Genomic DNA, 7,772 nt, shown 5'->3' with positions numbered 1-7,772 from the left:
GAAAGTTCTGCTAAAGAATAAAAGTCACTAATGTCTTGAGTAAATACATTTTTTTTAACTACTTTTGAAAATATTTAAGATAAACATAACTTTTATATTGTTAAAATTTGATTCAAACGGGATGGTATGTTTTTTATTTTACAGTGCAACTGTTCAAGAACCATTTAAATACCGCTTTCAGCTTTTGTGCAGTCTAGGGATAATCTACAGTAGTGTTGCTCTAAACAGACAGTCATAAACAAGCTGGGAAAAATGTGAGCTGCTTGATTACAAATACCGTCTTGCTTAATCAAAGGCCAGTGGAGGTTGGAAATAATTTCCTCTTTGTCAACACCTCGTGAACAACATTTCACTTTTATAAACGCTCTGTCACCTGTGAAATGCCGTTATCAGTTGGGCTTCCTTCCTTCACCGTGTTTCATAACAAATTCATTATCTTAATTAAAGAAACAAATGAAGAAATAATGAGATATGGAGAAATACGAGCGGTTATGTAAGGGATGTTGCAGACTGGGAGGATTGATTCGTGAGTGTGCAGCTTCTGTCCCAGAGGTTTTTCAGTACATCACCAGGCCAGAGAAATAGCAGGAAAGACTGTTGTTTGAGTGTTCGTAGTGACCCGAGAGCACTGACACTGCTTTTGTTCTGTCTGCTGACTTTCAGAGGACAGCTAAGGCCATTCAGATGCGCACAAATACACACTGCTTTTCAATCCAGACCAACACAACACCGTGTACAATAACATCCACTGCATCCTTAAGAACAGACTCTAATTGAAAAATACAGCAACAACAGTCAAATATTATTGCTATTAAAAACTTCTATATGCTAAGTTTTGTAATGCAATGATTTTTTTCCATGGATTATTTATTTCATTATTTTGTTTAATAAAATAAAATAATAATTATTTATATAATAAGTAATTATTATAATTATTCTGACTTCAACTGTATATATTTTATAAGTAATTAATATATTATTATTTAATTTATTTATATTTTTATTGTTGTTATTTTTGTCTGCTATTGTTAATTGCATCAAGTGATTTTTTTTTTACTGTCAGATATAAAAAATAATGTATATTATAGAAAATGTCTCTGTAGATTCACAAATAAACTTCATTAGTTAACTGTTATACATATTATTTGTTAATTAAAATTAAATGATGCGATACATGAGTAAAATTTTGCTATGAATAATATTTTCTAAAATCCATATCAATAAGCTTTCTAAAGTTATATTAAAGTAAAAAAGGGCACATTACATATTTGACTATACTATAGTAAATATCTTCTTTTGAAGTCTTTCATGCTTTCTGTAATATTGAAATTATGCTTTGGTGTTACGGTTATTGCACAATGTATCCGACATTTGTCGTCATTTTTGAGCATGTGAACACAATGACCAATCTGTAATTTTTCCACATTAAATAAATTCGACCTCGCCTTGTGTCAATCGTATTGACACACTGCCTCAACTTTTGTCCATCATAAAAAAAAAAACGTTTTTTTCAGATTTTCGCATCCTGAAAATGCAGCCTATTACTCTTTCTTTTTCTACACTGTAAATTCTAACATGTTCAGTTTACTTAAAAAAAGTTTGGAAACCAATTGCCTTATTTTTGCAATATAAACTTACAAGGAAATCTTAAGTTTAGTTAATTATTGCTTTAAAGTAAGAAACCTAAAACTTCTAAAGTAAACTAACTGGTAAAAATCAAGTTAGTTTAATAGAAAATTCTAGTTAACATACTCTTGAATATTTAGTAACCTTACTTAGGGTTTTATAGTAAGATTACTTTATTACTCTATTTAACTAATATTGTTATATCATGTTCAGTTAACATCTTAAATGCTAGTAGTGTCAACATTGTTTTAATCCACCATTTTAAGTAAAGTCAACTAAAGAAACTACGTGCAATCGGTTTCCACATTTTCTTAAATTAAACTGAACATAAAATATGTAGTTCAACTTACAAGTAATGACATTATACAGGTCTTAAATGTAAACATTTTATTTTACAAAAAGAGCAGTTTCACAATAAACATGATATTTTAGCATGACAATACACTTGTACACAATACATTTTTGGAAAAACCTGTTCTAAAGAGCACTTAAGTGCTGTAACAGCAATGCAGACAAAAATATAATAAAAAAAAAAAAAAGTACAACCCCCAAGCTTACTAAAATGTTTGAAAATCTAATATATATATATATATATATATATATATATATATATATATATATATATATATATATATATATATATATATATATAATTAAATACTTGGGGAAAAAAGATACTTAAATTAGTGTAATTAAACATGCCATTGCACCAGCACCTTTAAACATGGCAGCAAATAGACACTCACAAAGGAACAGATGTTTAGCTTTAAAGCTGATTTTTTTAGACTGTGAAGTTTAGATTTTCCTACAGAAAATATCACATTAGTGTTGTCAAAAGAATTGAGTTTGGTACCAGTACTGAATTTTAAGTATAATCAATACTGAAATATTAAAAACATCCATTTCCCACCAATATTTGAGCGCAACCGAGCTTGTTCTTAAACACCGCTGATTGGCCACTGTGTTCACATGCACAGTCCAAACAAAGTTACACAGACACTGAAGCATTTCAAAGCCATGTCGATCAGCTGATCTGTCTATAAGCTGACATAAGAGCTATCTGCTGATGGATCGACTAATCGACAGTGCTTTGAAATAATCCAGTGTCTTTGTATCTTTGCACCTGGTGAACAATGGTAAAACCGATGAACTTCATAGCCAATCAGTCATATCTGTTGAGCATGTGAACACAATGGCCAATCAGTTCTTGCAATGTTAGTGGGAAATTGACACTTTTTTTAAATTTCAGTACCGATTGGTACCAAACTCAATACTTTTGACAACCCTATGAATCACAATACATTTTTTAGGTAAAAAATGTGTTTTAAACACCAAAAATGCTGCAATTCTAAACGTAACACTGCAAACAGCAACATGGCAAAAGCAAACAAACAAAAAAATGTTTTTTAAAATGTTTGAAAATCCTTTAACAGAACCTTTAAACATTAAACACAGCAGCATATAGGCTCTCGCAGAAAAAAAAAAAAACACATTAAGCTTCCCTCCCAGCTAAAGCAACACGCGTTGAGTAAATACATTGCTTGTAGTCTTTGGGAAGTCCGAATTCAGTGCGTAAATCAAAGCAAAAAAGCAGACCTACTGCGTGTGGCAAAGTAGGGACATCATCCATAACCACTTTTCCTTCCAGTATAATGGCCCACATTGCATCCACATTGAGGTCCTTTAGATATCTTCACACAAGACAATCAGCAGGCCAACATCTACTGCACTGAAGTCAGACTCTACATCCACATCCTATGAATAGAGAAAGAAAATTAAGTTTGATATTCTAAATGACACTAATAAAGCATGTAGTGGCCAGGAGACCAAAAGCATAGGTGTAAACATTACAATTCCTTGCGCTTAATTTGGTAATACTTCAGTATAGGGACCAATCACCCTATTAACTAGTTGCTTATTACCATGACTATTTAAATCTACACACATTCACAACTTAATTCACATTTCAAAAAAATCACATTTAGAATAGATTTTAAAGTATTATTACTGGTCTATAAATCACTAAATGGCCTAGGACCTCAATACATTATAGATATGCTCACTGAATACAAACCTAACAGATCACTCAGATCTTTAGAATCAAATAGATTAGAAATCCCAAGAGTTCAGTCAAAGCAGGGTGAATCGGCTTTCAGCTACTACGCCCCTCGTTGCTGGAATCAGCTTCCAGAAATGATCAGATGTGCTCCAACATTAGGCACATTCAAATCAAGACTGAAAACACATCTGTTTAGCTGTGCCTTTACTGAATGAGCACTGTGCTACGTCCGACAGATCGAACTACTATGTTTTTCTCTTCTTTTTAATTCTTTTATAACACATTTTATCAGCTTTTATTTTATTTTTATCCTTACCATTTTTATGTTTGTTTTTATTTCTCTTATAATTGTTTCTTTTATTCCTGTTTATGTAAAGCACTTTGAATTGCCACTGTGTATGAAATGTGCTATATAAATAAACTTGCCTTGCCTTGCCTTGCCTTGCCTTAATTAAAACCAAGCACTTTTTTTCAGGATCTATTTTTCCCCCCAAGACCAACAAGCAAAGTCAGACAAAAATAATGACTGTCCAGCAGCTGCAGGAGGCTTCACTCAGTGTCCACAGTGTACAATAAATTAACTACATTCAAATGCTTCTTATAAGAACGCCTTGCTTTGCTACTCCTTCAATGTAGACCAACGTAATAGATTTGCCTGTACTGTTCCTACTAGGGTTGTCATGATAATGGAATTTGGTACCAATCGATATTGAAATTTAAAAAAAACATCCATTTCCTGCTAATGTTTGAGCGTCATTTCTGTTGAGCATGTGAACACAATGGCAAAACAGTGCTGTTTAAAAATGTGCTCAACAGTGCTTAAAATGTTTTTGAAAATTTCTGCATCAATTGGTACCAAATTCCAGTATCGTGACACCCTAGCCCCAACTCCTCCATATACCAAATATTGTTTGCTCCAACCTTAAAACATGACACTATTCTATAGGAACTTTCAATTTTTTTAATTAAAGAAACACTGTAATGTAATAACAAACTGCATTAAAAGGACCTTTTAAACATTTTCAAGAAATTAAATGCAAATGTGTGAGAGACCATTTGGTGCTACATAATCAATATATTTTGGGGGAAAAAATTATAATAAACCGAGAACCGATTCATGAATGCACTTAGTTTTGCTAGATTTAAGCAGTCAGTCAAGTTTGCATTATTTAGCACACTGATTTCCAATTTATTAATAAATATTTATTTTAGAGTAAAGGGATATTTTAGTATGGCTTTTGGAGCAAGCGTGCAGCCATCTACAATCCCACAGCAGGTGACTTCACAGGGTTGGCTATTATACGGAGCATCTTTTGACTTTGGGGCTTTAAACACTCTTTTTACATTTTAATCCAGCAGGTTCATCCAACAGAAATTATATTACTCTCAATATATTACATAGCTATTACACTTATTAAAACTTTATTTTTCAAGCTAATATTCCTCTTTTTCAAAACAAGTGTGTTTAAAAATGAAAGAAATGCATTCATTACTTCACTGGCCTATGAAGCTAACTGACCCTGTGACGTCACAAGTTGCTGTAATTGCAACGTGGCAATGCTCTTGCTCCAAAGGCCATAATAAAACATCCCTCTAACTTTCAAATACTTACATTAATTGCATTTGTTTTATTTATTTATTTTTCATAAAATTGGAAGTGACTGGAACTAGAATGACTGCTTCATTTCCAGTCTAAGAAAGCAGAAACAATAATATTACTTACAAAACACATCCAGAAACAATCTTTAGACTCATCCCTCAAAAGGACTGAAAGACCCGGAAGAACTGCTGTGCGGACAAGCATTACATCAGATGACTGTGAAAAAGTAGACATGCATTATAGCCCAGTGGAAACAATTAAATGCAAATTATGATTCAAAGATGATGTCCCAAAAATACCTTTGAATAAACTTGTTGCAAAATCTCATTTAGTTTTCTTTTTTCTCTCTGAAAATTTCAAACGAGCAGTGTGTGTCCAATTCAGCGTTGAACTCGGATCTTAAATTTCTTCCTAATATTAAGAGTGAATTCTGCAAAGATCTAATCAAAAACATTATTAGTCGTTAATAACATTCAAACACACAATTTCACAAAATTACACAAAGTTTTGAAAAGGAAACAAACCCTCTGCAGCATTTGTTTCACTTGTATCAGCTGGTGTTTTTTTTTTTATGACTTCCTTCTGGATGTCACTGTTGTGCACAAAAACGTGAAGTGTTATTGACAGGGCTAAGCAAAATTTTGAAACAAAGAAAACAGTAATCAGAAACACATGCAATGATACAATGCAATTCCATTAAGCAACAGATGTAACATTTTAATAGTGTTTAAAAAGTTGTGCACTTTTCTGATGTGCAGGTGCAAAACTTACATTTCCACTGCATATCAGCTCACAAACTGGTAGTCTGAAATAAAAAAGAAAAAATTAATAAAGGGTATAACGATATTACAAACCAAATACCACTCAACAATATGCATCACAATATTCAATGCAACAATCCAAACAACACTGTAATTGTTCAAATGTATTTGCTCTAAATAAGTGAAACCATCTTTAAAAGTGCAAACAAACAGGCTTGGCAAAGCCCGTTTACACTTTTAAAGTTTCTTAACAGAAACTTTGCTTATAACAAAGGCTTGTTGATGCCATTGTGTGACATTGAGCTAACAAAGGGATGTTTCTGTGCTTGGTTATACGAGTCATCATAAGTTAACAGCCACCATTTCATCACTAACGTATCCGTCACACATATTCAGTCGCGTCTGGTCAGATTTAACTGTCATTACAGCAATACAAAAACACTCCATTGGGGTAAATGTAACGTTAACACTGGAATAATTCTTCAAAACGGCATGAAAAAAGACAAATAATATATATACTGCGATTTTTACAATATATGACTTGTCTGTGTTCTTTAATCTCTCTCGCATTTTCACAAGTTTAACTTTTAGTTTCATAGGGATTGTTACCATAAGCACCCTTTAGCATCATGTGTAAATCTGTATCTGCCTTATAAAGTGACACGAATCGTAATCGCATCGAAATGCTAAATTACTAACGACACTTACGGGTCCATTTTGAGCTGAAACTGCTTTAAAATGTAAAAATCCCGGCGATCGTGGGAAAAAAAAGCGACTGGTCTGGTCATGAGCCGCTAAACGTTACATCTATTTGAATGGATTGCGCCACGCAGTGTTGCCAGATGTAGCTGACTGATCCCAACCCCAAACAGCTCTAAAACCCGCTGAAAACCAAAAAACACCGTCCAAAAATCTGGAGAATATTATAACCTGTTTTGAAGTTGAGGAGCGGGGCGAGGATGTCGTGTCCTTGGGAGATCACAGCCGTTGTAAGCGTTGCAAGTACACGATCAAATTCAAAACCGCCCAATCTGGCAACACTGAGCGCGCTCTCGCTCTCTCAGTTCATCATTTGAAATGGCGCGCCCGCTTTTTTAAGAGCATAACAGCCACTTTACAAATGATTTCTACAAATTATTAATAGTTATTAAAAGGAACTAGGACGCTGAAAATAGCTAATCTAGTAAAGTAGACAGTATTGCAAATAACGTGCAGAGGTCAAAACGTTTAGTCGCAACATCATGGGCTAAAAACTAAGTTCACAAAACAGCAAACAATACACAAAGTGCAGGAAATAAACAGATTACTGATACTATACAAATAAAATCAAAGTAGTAATTAAAATGAAAAGTTTACCTTGATTTACTGCAGTACATCTTCTCAATATGAAATCCTGTCCTTCGACGATAGTGTTGGGTTGGGTTGTGAATCGAGATGGGGGATGGGAAATCACCACCCAGTACGCATGCGTAACAGCATGACTTGGCCCTTATAAGCAATTTTACTCAAATTACATTAGTTATGGGAACTTTATACCTTACTATGTCAGTAACACTAATACATTTCTAGTAAACTCAACAATTTGCTTAAAATTAAGAATTTTCATAGTAAGGAATACTATTCGCTTTTACAGTGTACTTTGGAGAAGAGAGGAGAACAAAGTATCACTGCTTGAACTCACTCCCAAATGTTTTTTATTATTTTTTTTTTGTAATGGATTAATTAA

At 33.2% G+C, this 7,772-nt stretch overlaps 2 long non-coding RNA genes across 2 annotated transcripts; both read right to left on the bottom strand.

Annotated features, from left to right (window-relative positions):
- Positions 1–2,292: 2,292 nt before the first annotated feature.
- On the bottom strand, positions 2,293–5,643 carry LOC130244863 (uncharacterized). The gene is made up of 3 exons (XR_008839264.1): positions 5,585–5,643; positions 5,409–5,501; positions 2,293–3,381 (listed from the first exon to the last, which is right to left on the bottom strand). It is a non-coding gene; the product is annotated as an uncharacterized LOC130244863 (long non-coding RNA).
- A 165-nt stretch (positions 5,644–5,808) lies between these two features.
- LOC130245013 (uncharacterized) lies at positions 5,809–7,253 on the bottom strand. The gene is made up of 3 exons (XR_008839278.1): positions 6,977–7,253; positions 6,057–6,090; positions 5,809–5,877 (listed from the first exon to the last, which is right to left on the bottom strand). It is a non-coding gene; the product is annotated as an uncharacterized LOC130245013 (long non-coding RNA).
- Positions 7,254–7,772: the final 519 nt, after the last annotated feature.

This window comes from Danio aesculapii, chromosome 17 (assembly GCF_903798145.1).
Source record: "Danio aesculapii chromosome 17, fDanAes4.1, whole genome shotgun sequence".
Taxonomy (NCBI): Eukaryota; Metazoa; Chordata; class Actinopteri; order Cypriniformes; family Danionidae; genus Danio; species Danio aesculapii.
This window is presented reverse-complemented; position numbering and strand designations above follow the sequence as displayed.